Raw genomic sequence first — 18463 nt, 5'->3', positions numbered from 1 at the left:
GTCATGGTATTGGCTGGGCGTGGCCAACTCAACATTACTCACATCGAGGTACGCATCTCCTCGCCTGGCCTCTCATGACTGTGGGGATGCTGCAACAGTCGTAAGTGTGAAAAAGGGTCATAAGTCACTTTTTTCAGTGCCATTGTAACTTTGAATGGTCACTCCACACAAGCAAAGTACGAGCAAAGGAGGGGGAAAAAACTCCAGAGATGTTCCTGAGACAGGAAGTCTAGTCCTGCCAAAAATGTAATAAGGGTTAACGGAGAGGCAGTTTCTTTAAGCAACACCAGAATGTTTCCTTCCTGCCTTCCTTACAGGATTAGGCCAGTAATTTCCTCTAACAACTGGTTCTCCGAACTGTTTAGAATGTTAACAACCAGTTCTAGCGAATAGGTGCAAACTGGTGGAATCCCATCCCTGCTCTGCCTCCCTTTGCACTGTACTAGCCCGACACTGTGAACAACAGTGTATCTGTTAGTGTAGGATGTTGTGCAACGTTAACTTGTGATTTCTGTACATTTCTGTGCCTTCTACTCATCAGCAACCAATAGTTAAATTAGCTTGCTCTTCAAACCCTGCCTTTATCTGAATATGGCAGCCCAGTCAAAACATCTGAAAGAGCAAGATAGTGACGTTTGCGTGCACCCGTCACACCCGTACCTTTGGGAGAGAGAGGGTGTGTGTGTGTGTGTGTGTGTGTGTGTTTTCCACCCTTCAGACAGAAGTCTCAAAGAGATAGCTAGCTCTGTTCCCCTGGCAGCCTTTGTTGACTCTTCTTTTTTACAGTTTTATTGATACGATTTTGTCTGGAAAGTCACATCTGCTTTTTAAATATTGTAAGCTACACAGTCTTTTTTAAGAGCTGGGTGGCTTTACATTCCAATACTGTGTATTATCCACCCATCAATCTTTCCCTAAGGTAGTAACTGTGATAGGCAGATGTTGTTTAACAGTGTTAAAAGTCTTATCACAGGATGTTGGAAGCTGTTCCAAGCAAAGCTGCCTTTTGCAATTAACCGATGGGAATTTTGTCTGTGCTGAAGGTGTCCACGTACTGCTCCAGGGGTTTCACAATTCCACCCATTACTGTTGCTATCTTTGCTTTCTTATAGTTCGTCACACAATCAGCCAGATGTTTAGTCTGGAATGGATTATTAGTAATAATTTCCTCACTACATAGTTGCAGAAATAACATCCAGGGCTGTGGTGGAATCATGTGCAATTGTTCTGCTGCTTGAGCCATCTCCTAACTGGCTGCAACCAGACAGTGTGAGAGAGACTGGTTCAGGCAGAATGTCAGTGCGCCCCTAGAAACCACCTCCTGCGTTTTCCACTCAGCTCTCTGGGGGGGACTGCCCTCTGAAAGTTTATCATTCATGTTCCAATGTCTCCCACTTAATCATTTGTTTGTTTATATTTCATATTTCTTAACTGCCGGTCCCACCCCCTTGGATCTTGGTATATTGGGGCCATGCCTAGGTCCCCTGTTCACCTGCACTTTGGAAGGGAAGGAGTCCTGCTTGCAGCATTGCCCTAGGCCTGGGGAAGCAGGGGGTTTTCTTTGAGTACTGCTGGGAAACCTCTCTTGCTAGGGGAAGGGGGGCTTCCAGGTCAAAGGTGAGGAGAGGGAGCGGGGCCCTGCCTGGTGAGTCTCTTCAGCTGCCTGACCCCTTAGCTGTGAAAGGCGCCCACCTCTTCCCTTTGCGATGTACAGAATCTGTCAGGGCTCCAGTTCACCCAGCAGAAATCCTAAATGTTTTTTTGTTTGTTTTGTATCCCACCTTTATTTTTATAAATATGGATAGGCCTCAACTTATGACCACAATTGAGTCCAAGATTTCCATGGCTAGGCAAGGCAGTTGTTAAGTGAGTTTTGCCTCATTTTATAACATTTTTGCCACATTGTGTAAAAGGAACCATTCATTAAGTGGAATCTGGCCTCACCTATTGACTTCGTTTGTCAGAAGCTATCTAGGAAGCTTACACATGGTGGTCACGTGACCCTTGGGATGTTGCAACCTCCATAAATACCAAATTTTGATCACATGATTATGGGGATGCTGCAACAGTCGAGTTTGAAAAACAGTCATAAGCCACTTTTTCCAGTGCTGTTGTAACTACCTGAGTTCAGTACCTGTAACTCAAAGCAGTGAACATACCAGTGCTCCTCCTTTCTCCTATTTCCCCCACAACCACCACCCTATGAGTGTGTTGGGTTCAAAGAGCAGCTTCGGGGCCAAGATGTTTGCCCACAGTGATTCTAACAAGATCTTTCAACAATTGACTTCTCAACCTTGACAGTTAAGTCTCTTCTCACCACTTGTGACCAGGGTCCCTCTCTCTGTATGTCAGGATCTCAGTGAAAGCTCACACACACACACCCCTTTACCATATCAGGTATGAAACGTCCAGCTGGGGAAATATCCATCCTGGATTCAAGAATCCAGGCATCCCCCAAAGCTTGCATGATCCTATCGGGACCGTTGGATATGCTGGGTGATAGCACAGGGCAGAACGGAAGGAAGTTGCTCTTCATTCATGAGATTGGAAACGCTGTTTGCCTGCCTGAACCTGGGCTGATTCCGGCTTGCTTCACCTAATTGGATGGCAGGGGTTTTGAGGGTGCTATTGATATGAGGAAAAGATACAGCTGAATTACTATCAGTCCACCTCTGTTGGTGCAGTGATGCTTCATTCTTGGGCCACGTACAGAAGAATTTTTAAAACAAAACATTGTAAAACAATTTAAACAATTTGTTTGGCTTAGGGCTCTCTGGCACTGCATGAGAGGGAGTATACGTGTCTGTCATTGGTAGACAATTGCATAGGTGTTGCATTCATACGTTTACAAACTTCAAATGTTCAGGCTGTGAGGCAAAACACAGAGCAGGAAGTCAGATCAGCCAATCAGCATGTAGGATGCGCATCTCCACACAACTCACAGTTGGGATTGGGATTTGTGTTGGCCCGTCTATAGCCATCTGCAATCTACACTTGCCCATCAACCCATTCGCAACATAGGTATACAGCAGCGCCTATGTGCAGTTGTGGGCAACCCTAAATCAGCCTTTAACACAAAGAGCATCCCTAAGGAGCACCACCTCTTCTTCAGGCGACTACTGTATACCGGTGTTTCTCAAGCTTGGGAGCTTTAAGCTATGTGGACTTCAAGTGTGCCAAAATGAGTCCAGCAAATGTATATTCATTCATACAATAAACGCCATTGCAAAAACCAGTCCCAACCATAAAAAATTTCACTCAAGACCAGACTTTTCCATACTGCAAAGAATCCGCTCCCGTGAACTCTGCATAGAACTCAAAAGACGTCTAGAAAATGGAGAGAAGGACCTGTACATTGACTACCGCACTGACTGTATCAAAAGTAAGTAACACAATCCACAACTCCGCATCCAACCCTACCTCATCCAACCCACCATCACTCAAAACTAGGCATGCACGCTCCTAACTACCTTAATTCCAACTACAACTGACCTTAAATGCAAGCTACTCAATGCAAGAAGCCTTGTGAATAAAATACCTGAATTTCTCCTCTTACTAAATATGGCTAAATTCGACATCATATTTGTCTGTGAAACATGGCTCAATGCATCTCTCCCTGACTCCATTACCACAGAAAGAGACTATCATGTTTAACGATCAGATCGTGAAATCCGTAGAGGAGGTGGTGTTGCTATCTTCTACAAAAAGTCCTTACATCTAAAAAACATCCAAGTTACCCAGGAGCTTGCTCTTCCTGAGACCATCGTCTGTGAACTGTCCTTAAATATCACATTTCGATTCTTATTATGTTACAGAGCCCCTGATTATGACAGCGAACATTTACATGTTAAATTCATATAATAAAAAGTTAAATTCACTACTAACATGGGTAATATCATGCCCACATGCTTTTATCTTTCTTGGTGACTTCAATCTACCTCATATTAACTGCACCCTAAACGACTGTAAAACAGAACCCATACATGCAACCTTCTACAATGCTGTAACAAATCTGGGGCTGGAACAATTAGTAACCAACAATGCTAGACTTAACTGCCTCGATCACATCTTCTGCAATAGTTTGAATTCAATTTACAGAATACAAATTAAAGAAACCTTTTCCAACAGTGACCACAACATGATTGACTTTTGTCTCAACATACGTCCACACAAAAATCATCAAAACGACAGGATCCCCAATTATAACTTCAAAAAAGGCAACTATGATGTTATAGACAATGATCTCTTATCTCTTAATTGGAAATTTCTATTCACTGGATGCAATACAGGTGAAGACCATTACAACATATTTTTACTTGAAGTCAAAAGAGTCACCAGACTATATGTACCAATAACAACTCCCACAACCAGAAAAAAACAAATTACCAATAACAATAAGGAAGCTTCAATCCAAAAAGAAATCACTTTGGAGAAAAAACAAATCTAGTCACGTTGCCAACTTCAAAAGCTGATACAAAAATTTATGCCACCAGATAAAGACTGAATGCACCAATTATCACATTAAACAAGAAGAAAACCTTCTACACACCAATTCCACCTGCGCTTTTTACAATTTTGTAAACAACAAACTAAAAGACTCAAGGTCCATCCCACCCCTAAAAGAACCAAATGGTAAAGACTGCAACAACGACACCATTAAAGCCAACCTCTTTAACACATTCTTTGGCTCAGTATTTGTAAACAGCAATGGATCATGCCCAGTATTTCCTAGCTGAACCACAGACAACTACAATGATCTAATACATATCGATTTTACAGAAGACAATGTTGAAAAAGCACTACACAATCTAAAACCATCTCTATCTATTGGACCAGACGGAATATGTGCCTACTTCCTAAAAAAGCTATCCACTGCCATAGCAGAACCTCAAAGCATAATCTTTGAAAAATCTTTCAGGACCAGCTCCTTGCCAAACCTATGGTCACTAGCCACGGTCATCCCCATCTTCAAAAAGGGAGATCCCAGCCTAGTTGAAAATTACAGACCAATCTCCTTATGCTACGTCACCTGTAAAGTCATGGAATCAATTATTAACCGATCCATTATCCTCCACTTAGAGACAAACAACCTACTCTCTAATAAACCATTTGGTTTCAGGAAAAAACTATCCTGTAATCTGCAACTCTTACATTGCAAAAACATATGGACTACACAACTCGATCAGGGCAAAGAAATAGACACAATCTACATAGACTTCTGTAAAGCCTTTGATTCAATGGTACATGACAAACTACTCCTAAAAGTAGTTTGTAAGTAAAATCTTACGGTATCACTGGTCACCTTCATAACTGGATAGAAGCATTCCTGTCAAACAGACAACAAGTGGTCAAAATTGGGAATGTCTATCAAATTCTGTACCTGTCAACAGTGGTGTCCCCCAAGGCAGTGTTCTAGGACCAACTCTCTTCATTCTCTACATAAATGACCTCTGTGATCATATTAAGAGCAACTGCATTCTCTTTGCTGATGATGTAAAACTATTCAACACCAAAGACAATACTGCTACCCTTCAAAAAAGACCTTGACTATGTATCAGAATGGTCAAACAAATGGCAACTTCAAATCTCAACAAATAAATGCTCCGTCTTACATATTGGCAAAAAAAATAATCAGAAAATAAAATACAAGCTGAATAGTCAAGACCTTGTTGATGATCCAAACTCTGTAAAGGACCGTGGAGTACTCATCTTAATGATCTAAGTGCTAGAACCCACTGTAACTACATAGCCAAAAAGGCATTAAGAGTTGTTAATCTAATCCTACATAGCTTTTTCTCTGGTAATATCATACTATTAACTAGGGCATACAAAACATTTGCTAGACCAATACTTGAATACAGCTCATCAGTTTGGAACCCGCATTATGTATTTGATATTAATACAGTTGAGAGAGTCCAGAAATATTTCACAAGAAGAGTTCTCCACTCCTCTACTCGCTGCAGAATACCTTATGCCACCAGACTCGAAATTTTAGACCTAGAAAAGCTAGAACTATGCCGCCTTCAGTCCGATCTAAGTATAGTATATAAAATTATATATTGCAATGTCCTACCTGTCAATGAATACTTCAGCTTCAACCATAACAACACAAGAGCACACAATAGATACAAACTCAAGGTAAACCACACCAAACTGGATTGCAGGAAATACGACTTCAGTAACAGAGTGGTCAATGTCTGGAATACTCTACCTGACTCTGTGGTTTCTTCCCCAAACCCCAAAAACTTTAACCTTAGACTGTCTACTATTGACCTCACCCCTTTCCTAAGAGGCCTGTAGGGGGCGTGCATAAGCGCATCAACGTGCCTACCGTCCCTGTCCTTTTGTTTCTTTTTATTTTTCTTATATGTATTCATTTCATGTACTCATAACTATGTCTATACTTATACCTGTAATCTTATAATAGCTTGACAAAATAAATAATAAAATAAATAAAATCCCGGGATTCCCCAGCCAGCCATGGCAGCTGCTGAGGTTGAGAAACACAACTGTATATTTATTTCCACTTCTTTCCATTTCATTTTGAGAAGACAAGTTTTCCAGAGGACTAAGCATCTGTCTTCCCTTACTCTGAACCACTTCCAATTTGTGTGCACCCTCCTTGAAGAGAGAATTGGACCCAACAACTTTCCCTTCAAAATCACATTCATGTGTAATAAAGTGGAACTGTAACTTCTTAGAACGTGAACATTATGGTCCCTATCATGCATGCTAAAATTGCAAAATTGCACAGGCTTTTTTTCATTCACATCCTTTTGCTGATTCTAGAGCCTGAAAAGGCTCTTAATAGCTTTTTAAACTTAGCTGATTTAAAGATAGTATCAGATGTTTGGTTCGTGACTCGTGTTCAGCTGCCGTCCCAAGCTAAGCATTTCCAGTTGTATAACCTTGAATATTGAATTCTAACTTTTAAAAAAGAAATATGCAACCATGTATTGATCTTGGATGCTAAATTTAAGGCTCAGGCTGAGTTTTCCACCAGTCATTCTGATGCCTTTGCTGTCTTCTAGGCTATCAGCTGCCCCCCCCCCCCTTGCTAGGTTTCAAATCAGTCAGGTCACCTTGTCCCTGCAAGCATTCCGAGAGCACCTGAGTGGGTAAGGTCTGTGAAAGGGATGGAGGGGTCTTTATTCTCTTTCCCGCCATTCATCCCAGTGGGTAACACCTACAAACGGTACAGATGGTCCTCGACTTACAAATACAGTTGGAACCATAATTTCCACTGCTTAGTAAGCAGCTTTTAAGCAAATCACACCTGATTCTACAACCTCTTTGTCATGGTTGTTAAGCGAATCGGTGCAGTTCTTAAGTGAATCACTTGGTTTAAATAAATCCAGCTTTCTTGTCCAAAGCCAGCTGGGAAGGTCAAAAATGTTGATCACATGATCCAGAGAGGCTTCAACTGTCATAAATACATGCCAGTTGACCAAGGCTTGAATTTTCATCACACGACTGTGGGAATGCTACAATGGTCATAAGTATGAGGACTGGTCGTGTCCCTTTTTTCAATGCCATTGTAACTTCAGACAGTTGCTAAACAAGTGTTGTAAGTTGAGGATTATTTGTATTATGACATTTCAACAGACGCCATTTCAGAACTGCACTGAACCTCAATTTGGATAGCATGTTTCAGCAGCCCTTCCTTCCTGATGTTCTTTTGTATTTAATCATTTGATAAGGAGCATTTTAATAATCAGAGATTCCTGACGACTCAATGGAAAGGGAGTGCATTCATTCTGTCCATGTCAGGGACCTTGTCCTTCTGCCGAAGATTGGCATTTCTACAAGCAATGTCCATGGTCAATTTAATACTGTATAATTTATTACATTTTTATTTGATCCTGCTTGTCTGTCTCTCCCAAGAAAGTTTACAGTGCTGTCAAAAGTTGAACTGCAGAAATAACTGTGAATTCACATATTATAGCAAGCCATAGTTGGATTTGTATGGTTTGGGGTTTAGCCCACTCAGTTACTGCAGTCACTATGGTCTATCCGATACTGTGTCACTTATGACTTAACAAATAGTGAACCAAATCACTACCCCTTCATCAAAAAAAACCCTCTGATCCTAGTTCAGAAAAAATATCAGAACTCAAGCAATGGGTTTAAGCCAGCAATTTTCCAAAGTTATCCAATAGTAAGGTGCACATATACTTTTCAGTCCCGTTTCCTATGGTAAAGTCCTCACCTTGATTGTCTTAGCCAAGACAGAAGACTAACCTAGTTTGTTTAGTAGTGGGTTTAATTAACAGGATCATTTTATTTTATTTTAAAGCTGTTTGTTGCACCACTTTGATGCCAGTTATTATGATCAGAACAATTTAGTGGCAACTTTTGAAAGAACTGTGAAGCTGAGCCAAGAGGTGATAACAATTGCCAAAAAACTGAATTCCATGTTAAGCTAATAGTTTCCAAATCACAGGCAGTAAATGTTCTGCTTTCATTGGCCACTCCTGGAGAATCACAGCCAGCTGGCGCAGCAAACTTCAAGAAGGTTTCAGGGAAATTGACACAGGTCAGAGAAGAGGGATAAGAATAGAATAAAACTGGGCTGTCAAACTCGTGGCTTGAGGGTCGGATGAGTCATGTGCCGGCCACGGCCACACCTGGTTTAGCAAAGGGGGGGAAAGTTGCAATACATCACATGATGCCGCTGTGACGCTGCAAGTTTGACACCCCTGGAATAGAATAACAGAGTTGGAAGGGTTCTTGGAGGTCATCTAGTCCAACCCCCTGCTTAGGCAGAAAACCCTATACCATTTCAGACAAATGGTTATCCAATCTCTTCTTAAAAAGGGATCTCAGGAGCCTCAGATGACAGAATGGGGACTCTCTAATCTTTAAAAAAATGAGTGAGACAGGAAGATTTTCAAATATTTAAATAGATTTGAATAATTCCCTTTCCAAGTTCAAGATACTCACAATTACTGGCCCTCTCAATAGCACCAAGGAATGTAATTCCATCTACTTGCTTTTTTTCTGGGTCTGCATCCATCCTAACCCATACTTTTTAAAAAACTATGAGAGTATTAAAGCATAAACCATGATTATGAGCCAAGAGGGTTGACTTCATGCAACCAACAAAGCCAACCCAACCAAACAATGGCTTAATGCAATGTACATGTTCAGTGCAGGGTAACATTGAGACTATAAACCCACTTAAAAGAATCTTCAACTCCTAGAAGAATGCTTCTGAAAGGGTGGACTCTTTCAAAAAATAAGTATTTTAAAATTTCTCTGTTTTGATTTCTAATAGAGTAAATATTACAGATATAATCTACATAAACCAAAGCTCTTTGGGGCCTTCAATTATTTTTAAGAAGGCAAAGGGTTCCTGGTGGTTAAAGCAGCAAGATAGAAATCAGGAGACCAAAAGTTCTAATTCCACCTTCAAGCACAAAGCCAGTTGGAGGATTCTATGCCAGTCACTCTCTATCAGCCCTAGGAAACAGACAATGGGAAATTATTTCTGAAATCTTGCCAAGAAAACTGCCAGGGCTTATTCAGGCAATTGCCAGGAGTCAACACCAACTTGAAGGCACCAAAACAAAAGTGGGAGGGGTTGTTCTGAGACCAAAATGTTTGAGAAATGCCACCCTAGATAATCTTCCCTTCCCTTCTTGTCCGATGGCTTCCCTCATCCACCAAACTGCATTCAGGATTAAACCCACTTGGAAGCCGTTGCCTGCTAGCTGGGTCAGGGCAACCCAGGGATGGCTTTCCCCTCCCTCTAGCATCCCTGTGGCGTTGTCCACCTTTCCCCCTTGACTGGTGTTCACCTTAGTGTGCAATCTAGTGAAGGGATCACGGGGTTCACTATTTCCCCATGACAGCCAACATGGTGGCCCGAAAAGATGTGGAGCCACATATGGTAGGCCAGAGCTTTGTTCTTCATCTCCCCCAAGAAAAATAAATACCCTTCTTCCTTTGTGCTTCCCGGAAAAATGCATTGCTCTGTCTTCTGAGACATGCAGTATCTGCCAAATGCAAGTAGCAACTTGCGGGAGCAAAGGGGTGGGGTGTTGGGTGGCATTGCATCCTAAGCCCCTCTTTCCCTCCTTGTTTTCTGCCAGAAGGCAGAGGTTGCAGGCCAGAACCTGCCTGGGTGTTCAGGGCTCCTTTCATGGCCCCTTTCTCTTTCCTCCTCCACGCAGGACAGAAGGCAACAAGCTTATCTGGTGATACACCCCAGGTTAAAAATTCAGTTTTATTTTCTGATTGCTCCCTTTGCACGCCTAGCAAAGTAATTTCCTCTTTCATCAAGAATGATTTGCAATTAACAGCCTTTCTGTGGGAAGAGCTGCATCGCCTTTTGGGTTGCTATGGGCAACTGCAGAATTTCCACTTGAAGCGAGCAAGAGTTTCGAATGTACTTGGGGAAGTGGAGGTTCTGGTGAATTGCAACCAATCCTTGGAAGTGGGGTTGTGCAATGCATGTTTTGTCATAGGCAGTCAAGAGGTGGCCTCCTTTTTAACCTTAAATGTCTAACGTGCTGGTTTTTAGTTCAGAAAAAAGTAGCTGAGACAAAGATGGTTGCGGTGCTTCCTAAAATTCCACAATCAGGATCCATTCAAAGCTCGTCTTTGGAGCAGGGAAAACATGGATGAATGAATTAGCAGGAACCCCCGCCCCCTCTTTCCTTAAGAGTCTTAGATTTGGGTGACAAGATTGCTTCAAGCTAGTTTTACAGGTTTCTTATACCCAAAGCCAATGCTTTGTTTTGTGAGATTGTCCTGCTCCTGGTTGTCTAGAAGCTCTACTTAAACAGAGGAGGGCTTGTCTCTGACTAGGGACAAGAGATGTCCTAAAGCTGTCAGCAGAAAGCTCTTACGTGCTGGTATTTGCCAGGATTGTTATGGCCTTCAGGCATCTGTCTTAAAGAGCATGTAGCGAGTCTCAAAATAAAATGTAATTTTGCCCCCAAATTGCTCAACATGGTCAAAATTCCAGAAACTGCACGACTCATTTAGCCTCAGAGTCAAACATATAAAATGGTCCTTTCAAAACTGAAGCAGCTGGGCAGGAAACCGTAGACATTATGCTAAGCCATGATGTGGTTTGGTTTTCATTTAGGATGGTATGTGAACCTAGCAATTGTGATTTGTTAATCATATGGCTTAGAGCAGGGGTGTCAAACCAGATTTCTTCGAGAGCCAGATCAGGATTGTAGTTCTCCTCCACAGGCTGGCCGGGGGGGTAGAGAGACGGGTCGATGGGACAGGCGCTTCCTGCAGCACCGTGTTGGCCAAAATGGGGCGTGGGAAGCCGCGGGGAGCCCCACACACCTTGTTTTGGCCGGTAGAGTGCTGCAGGAGGCAATCCAGGCCGAAAACGGGGCATTGGGGTGGAGGCGCGTGAGCCCCCCCCACTCCATTTGGGCTGCCAGAGGTACTTCAGGCCAGTCCTTTGCTCTTTCCAGGCCAGTTCTGCAGGCCAGATTTAAGCACCCCGCAGGCTGGATCCGGCCCGCAGGCCTTGAGTTTGACACCCCTGGCTGAGAGTATTGTGCAAGGCCAGCCACTGATAGTTTACTCCATACCTTCTAAATTAACAACCATGATTTAGCATAATGCAAAACAAAACCCACATGGCCAAACTGACATTGTCCAGCTTGACCCCTTACATTCTTTGAGACAGGGCAATGCCAGTTCTTTAAACTGTACTCGCTCACTTGCCAAGCCTGAATACATTTGTAAGTTGCAGGATCCAAAGTGGACAATTAACTTCCAAAGAGTCAGAAATCCCTCAGCTCTAAACAGTTTTGGGGAAGAGGTTCTTTTTTTCTTATTTTTCTGATGATGAAATGGCAGGAAATTGGTGAGCTTCTTTGCTTTTTGTGTGACTAAAAGCGTAGCAGCGGCTTTGCAGGGTGAAATTAAATCTCCTGCAGGTCAGGATTTTGCTGAAGCTGAGAGGAAGCTCTGACGGGACTGACAGGCTCCTGCTTGCTTCTCAGAAGGCTGGACGGAGAGAATTGCATAATAACCAGTCCTGGGCTGGAATAAAGGACATTGCAGTGTATTTATTATTAACCCTGCAGGTCAAAGGAGGGGATAAACTGGACTGAGACTCTTCCTGTGCCCCTCACAAGGCACCTGCCACCCCTTTCCTTTCTGGCTGGACTTCCGGGCACTTCACAGGCACTTGCGATGGTCTCAACCTCAGAGTTAAATTTTGCACAAGACAACCTACAGTAGAATAATGTGCAAAACATGAAGGGCAGGAACATGAAGGGGCTCCTGTGAATGAAACCAAGGTGGTGGCTGCATGAACAGAACTATCATTTTCCAGCCGCCTTCCACTTACCTCTCTGTTGGAAGGGAACTTTAAGAGGGGTTCTGGCCTGCTAGATCGGGGTGTCCAACCTTGGCAACTTTAAGGCTGGAGGACTTCAACTCCCAGAATTCCCCAGCCAGCTTTGAATTAAGTCCTCCAGCCTTAAAGTTGCCAAGGTTGGAGACCCCTGTGCTAGATGATGATCAAGGACTCAAAACCACCATAAATCCTACAAAGGGGGTTCAGAGGATATACTTTGTTTTGAAAAGAGTAAACTGAGGGAGGGGAAAAGCCATTTAATATTAAACCAAAGATCCAAACATGTATTGTCACAAAGACCGGGAGGCAGAATTATGGGCTTAGGCTACAGGCAGGGAGGTTCCCCGATGGCTTGAGCATATTGGCAAGGGGACCCATGACCTTGAAAGGCAGGAGCTCTTCTTCACTGGATGATACACCCACAGAGGTTGGACCGAGGAGGTTCGAAACAGCCTCCCTGCATTGAGCAGGAAATTGGACCTGAAGGTGCATCTCTGGGCCCCTCCAGTTCTGAGCATTTCTGGTTCAACTGCACCCTGTGCCTGGAGGCATCACAGTCAGGCCTGTAGAGTGGGGGGAGTGGTTGCTTAGCAAGGCTGCCTGGAAATGCAGCAGGAACCGGCTACTCATTTGGAGCCAACACAAGCCAATGAATCTCTTGCGTTCAAGGTCAGATTTTTGGATCTCAGCCCTCAATACAGGGACGAGATGGAGCGTGAGCAGAAAACGTCCCTGTGAGAGCATACGGGTTCACATCCACAGAGTCAGGACTCTTTGGAAAGGGGAAGTGAGGTGAGCTGGGGGACATTCCCACTCGAGTAGCTAGAAGCAGCTGCAGGCAGACACCTGGCGTGGTTAAAAGCCTCTCTCCACCTCAATTGGCTTAAACCAAGATTGGCTTGCCAGAAGCCTGCCTTGAGCTCCGAATTAAGGAAAACGCAGTGGTTTTGCAGGGTTTGGGGAAGATAATGCATTCATCCAATTTCTGTTTCTAATAGAAAATAATTCTCTTTTGAAACGCGAGGATTAGTTTTGTTCAGAGAGATCTCCAAAAGATGATCGAAGGGACTTACTACTGCATATTCCTCTTTTGCTGCTGAGCCATGATGCCATCAGCAGAACCACCATGAAAGAACCAAGCCCACCCCCGGAAGGCCGTCATTCCCACCCCAAGACCAAGGAAGCTCCTGGGAACCAGGAGGCCATTTCTTCTGCGTTTGGGAGAGGCTAAACAATGCAAGTTTTTGCAAGAGAAGCCAGCACCTCTGGATTCTTCCCTAAGAGTCTGTCTATTACACCCCGTTTAAAAATTAATTAAAACAATATTAAAAAGGAAATGCTGTTTCAGACTTATTCACAGGAAAAGCTTCTGGATTTAATTTGCCTTCTGACTCTGAGCATCAAGTGTTTATGACCTGAGGTGGCAGCCATTTTGTAACTGAATCATTCCTGTGTTTTCTAAAGTCAAGATGTGTCATCCTCAGAAAAAGCTGCCTGTTCAATTTTCAACTAAGGGAAAAATACAAAAAAATGTCCCGTTTCTCCCCCCCCCCCCTTTCCTGGCATGAGGCAGAAAGAAAACTAGGAGGTTCTTCAGCAAAGGGCTTGAGAGGATCTTTTCTTGACTAAGTCATGATGGAACCTCTTTGCAGCCCTGATATTTCCTGATTTCTTTGCCGAGAAAAGCATGAAAATTAACTTACTATGTTTGGTAGAGATCTTTTAAGGGGTGGGGGGGATGGAAATAGTCAGTTCCCAGGGAAGTAAGGATTTGGGAAATGATAATATGAGCAACGCTGCTTGATTATCAGTCGAGGAACCCACTGGTTTGCTCAATCACTGAAAGAGGGTTTAAAAGGGAAATGAAGAAGGCTGGGTTGCAGATGGGAAATTGTTTCCGGTTGGAAATTCTTGTGCTCCACCTCTTTTGTTTCAACAAGTCTTCCTAAACAGGCTCTCAGAGAATCATGATTGGAAAAGGAAATACTTTATGATTGAGGCAAATGCTGAAGGGACTGGCACCACCTGTGGTAGGTGCCATCTTCCTACTGCTGCCAAAACACCAACACCTGAAGGTAAAGATGGAGCTCTCTCAGCCATGCCTAGTGGCACAGAATCTTAATCTGTGCACATTGTAGAAACCCAAATTATTTATTTTCTGACAGTTGGTGGACAAGTCTAGGTTTATTATCTATTCCACTGGTCCTCCTATAGTACATTCCTCAGGCCATTCAAAGGCTTCTGCCTCCCTATGAAGACCATTACAGGTGATCCTCCTTTAGCAACTGCCTTGTTTGGCAACCATTTGTAATGGTTGACAGTGCTGAAAAGGTAACTTTACAAGCAATCCTTGCATTTCTGCAAAGCAAAGAAAAGCTGAAGTCAGACTGTAATGACTATTTCACTTACCAACTACTTAAGAAGCTAAGCTTTTTTTTTTTTGAAAGAACCTGATTTGTCCTGATGGCCAGTACAGATAAAAGTGATGTCCCACGATTTCAAACTTCTGTTGATGCAGCTTAAAAATGCTTGCAAGCCACTTGATATGGTTCACTCATATTCTCTGGGAAGATTACATGGAAACTTTTTACAAACAAGACTACAGCAAGGTCTGCAGACAGAAAATATATTCAGAAACCAACATGGCTCAAAGAAAAGTATAATAAGCAATAAGCTACAAATAGAAAAGCACCAGGTATAGGTAATTACCTCCCAAAAATACCCACCAATGATGAAAGCTGCACAAAAGCATCAGTTAAGGTGCGAACAATTCAGTGTCAAGAAATATGGGACTACACTATGTAGCCTTCAGACTGGAAGAAAAGGGCCTTGCTAATGCTGTAAAAAAGCAGTTATAAAATAATGTGTGACTTACATAAATATTGCACATTTTTAAACAAATAATTTTTGGTCCAGATCCTACAAAGAAAGGTTGAAGAATATGTGGAGAGTGATGTTACAAATGAACAGATAGGCTTCAGAAAAGGCAGAAGGCTATAAGGTTAGTTAGTTATGACAGGTGCAATGGATAACGGAGATAGGAAAATGGAGAATGTGTGGCAGTTTATTTTGCATCATTAACTAAAGCAAGGCCATTGGATGAACTGTGCCAGAATGCAGAAGATTGAAACTAAAAATTGATATGCAGACAACAGCACTTTGTTAGCCAAGAAATAAAGACAATTTAGAAGAGTTTATTAATAAAAGTAAAAATGGAAAATGAAAATCTAGATTGTTAACCACTAAAAAATCAACCATTATCCTTTGTGAAGCATAACAGCAAGTTAATGAACATGGTAGGTTGTATTGTGTCTTGGGCTTAATACATAAGAGGGACAGCTAGAAGAGGAGGAAGAAGCAATGATAGACAAGAACACGGACATTGCAATAACAAAGATCAGAAGAACTGAAGCAATGCTTTTCCAATGGTAAACTATGATAAAACCAAGCATTTAGACAATAAGCAAAATAAGTTTCTATGTATATGATTATTAATGATTACGAATAGCAACTGCAAATAGACAGAACTGATCTGAAATAAAGGCTGACCAAGTTCTTGAGGTGAAGATCAGCAAGCAGGAACTCAAACTCTGGTCATGTGATGTGAAATGAATATGCTTGGCAAGGTTGAGAAGTATAACTGCCAACGCAAGAACACAACTGATGTTGATGAATGGGATCAAAGACATTATTAGAATCACCTTGGAAGAGCTATCAATTACAACTGAGGTCAAGATTGTAAGCATTCCTCCATGGCACCATTTTTCCCCAGAAGTATTGACAAGCCGTATCTCTGATCCTGTATTTTGCATTCATTTCTTGAATAAAGCACTAGTTTGTCTCCATTAAATTTCAATGTTATTTCAGTTATTTCTGTAACTTATCAAGATGATTTTGAATTTTGTTTCCTAGTCTGTTACCTGTCCCACCCAGTTTTGTGCCAGATGCATACAGTATTTAAAAAACATTTTCTCCACCACTGAACCTTGTGGCATCCCATTCAGTATTGTATTCCTTTGTTTCCTGAGGAAGGACTGATCAATTGTTTCTTGAGTCGAGTTTTGAGGACTGCGTACAATTGTGTAACAAGCATGTCACCCAACTTAACTAACCTGCTAATCACAATGTTCTCTCCACAAAGGGGAGAATTTTGCAATGTTGGAAGAGCGATGAAGTCTGGTTAACAGGCAACTTGGATAACACCTATTTTTTTTGGTAACCTGATGCCTTCCAGGGTGTTAAAACGTCTTCCCTATTTGTATGGCCCAAGCTGAAGATGGGAAAAGTTGTAAACACACCTAGAAAAAAACCAGGGAAGAATCAGGGCATCCACCCTGTTGGAAAGACAGTGGAGGTTTTTCCTCACTGCTTACTAGTCACCTGCCTCTTGATGGCTCTGGCTTTCAAGAGCCACCCCTTCTCCCCAGCCCCTCCTGCTTCTTCTTCAGCCAATGGTGCCCTCGCCTTCCAGCCCTGCCGCATGTTTGCCATTTCCCATGGAAACAGTTGCTATGGCAGCACAAGTGGGGAATTCCAGCTTTTGGTCCTCAGCATCATCACCGCTTCTGGCAACTGCGGCTTGTGAGCTTCTTAAAGACTGCATGAAAGGACTCACACTGGGGGGGCTACGCTCTGCTCCTCTATTCTGCCAGACTGGAGTCCCAGCTACTGGAAGTAAGGCTGGGGATCTATCAGCCATGTTAACGAATTCTCTCTCTGGGTTTGTAAGGGCAACTTGAACTGTAGACGCCAGCAGGAAATATGCCTGTGCTTTCAGCTGCCTGAATGCAGGTAATCCTTCACTTACAGCCACAATTGTGGCCAGCCACTAAGTGATGTGGTTGATAAGCTGTGGCCGATTTCATTAACTCTTTTTGTCATGGTCATTAAATGAATCTAGCTTCCCCCATTGACTTTATTTTTGGAAGCCCCCTGGAAAATTGCAGATAGCAACTGTGACCCCTGAATGCTGCAATCATTACAAATACATGCAGGTTATGAAATGCCCAAATTTTGATCAGGTGCCTACAATGGTCGTAAGTGTGAGCTCTGGTTACAAGTCACAATTTTTCACTGAAGTCATAATTTCAAATAGTCATTAAATGAATTGTCGAACTACTTGTATAGGCGGAATAGGTTTTTCTGCCACCCACATGAGAAAGGCCAGGTGTCCTGGGAGGAACCAGGCTAGGAATGGCTCTCTCTCTTTCTCTCCTTTGCCATCCACACACCCAGGAAATACAGGAAGGACGTTGAAAAAGCCAGGAAGCTCACGGTTGCTCCAAACACTGAGCCCTCTGTGATCCCCCCGGAGCACAGCTGGGCTGGAAGGAGGGGGGTTTGGAGGAGATGGAACCACAAGGAAGCAGAAAAGGCCAGATAGGATCCTCAGAGTTTCTTGACTTGCAACCTGTGAGGCTTTTTGATGACTTTTTGATGGGCGAGGCTACGACGACCAGGAGCTAGCTAGGTATTCCAAGAGTTGTAGTCCCACACACCCAGAGGGCCCTGGGCTGGGGAAGCCTGCTAGAACCACTGCACAGAATGTTGTCCTTCTCTTTCCAGCAGGCCCTCCGAGGTGGAGACGGCTTTTCTCTCGGTCAGCAAATGTATCACCAAGACAAAGTTTGAAGGGGGTCTTTGGTTTCACAGCTTGACCATGACAACTCCACAGAACACAAGGCCGGGGGGTGGGGGGGGTGGAGTGGGTTTTTGATAGGCTTTCCTGGCATTTAGGAGCAGAAGTTTCCAACTTTCAGATGCTGCCACATAGAAAGTATTCTGCCTTTGTTTAGAGGTGCTTCCAATGAATGCCCAACCCTTAAAGGCACCGTAAAATTAAGGACAGCGTGCTACTTGAGCGGCATGATGGCCTGGAGGTGGAGCTCTTGCCTCACAAGGAGGAGGCTGTGAGCTCAATCCTAGGTAGCAGCAGAGGTTTCTCTCTCTCTGGTGCAGAAAGAAAATATCTGCTGCTACCTAGGATATATCTGCTGTGAACACCAGGAAGGCGTCAGGGAAGGGCATCCAGCCAGTAAATGCTCAGCTCCATTCAGTTCTCCTGACTCCACCCTGATGAAGCACTGACAGGGGCGTTAAAAGGAAGGGTTAGGGTAAACAGTAAAT

The sequence above is a fragment of the Notechis scutatus genome, chromosome 8 (assembly GCF_049901735.1).
Source record: "Notechis scutatus isolate UNSWTSFEM ecotype Mainland chromosome 8, rNotScu1.2, whole genome shotgun sequence".
NCBI classification, from domain to species: domain Eukaryota; kingdom Metazoa; phylum Chordata; class Lepidosauria; order Squamata; family Elapidae; genus Notechis; species Notechis scutatus.
The sequence above is the reverse complement of the archived record's forward strand: the minus strand, read 5'-3'. Positions refer to the sequence as shown.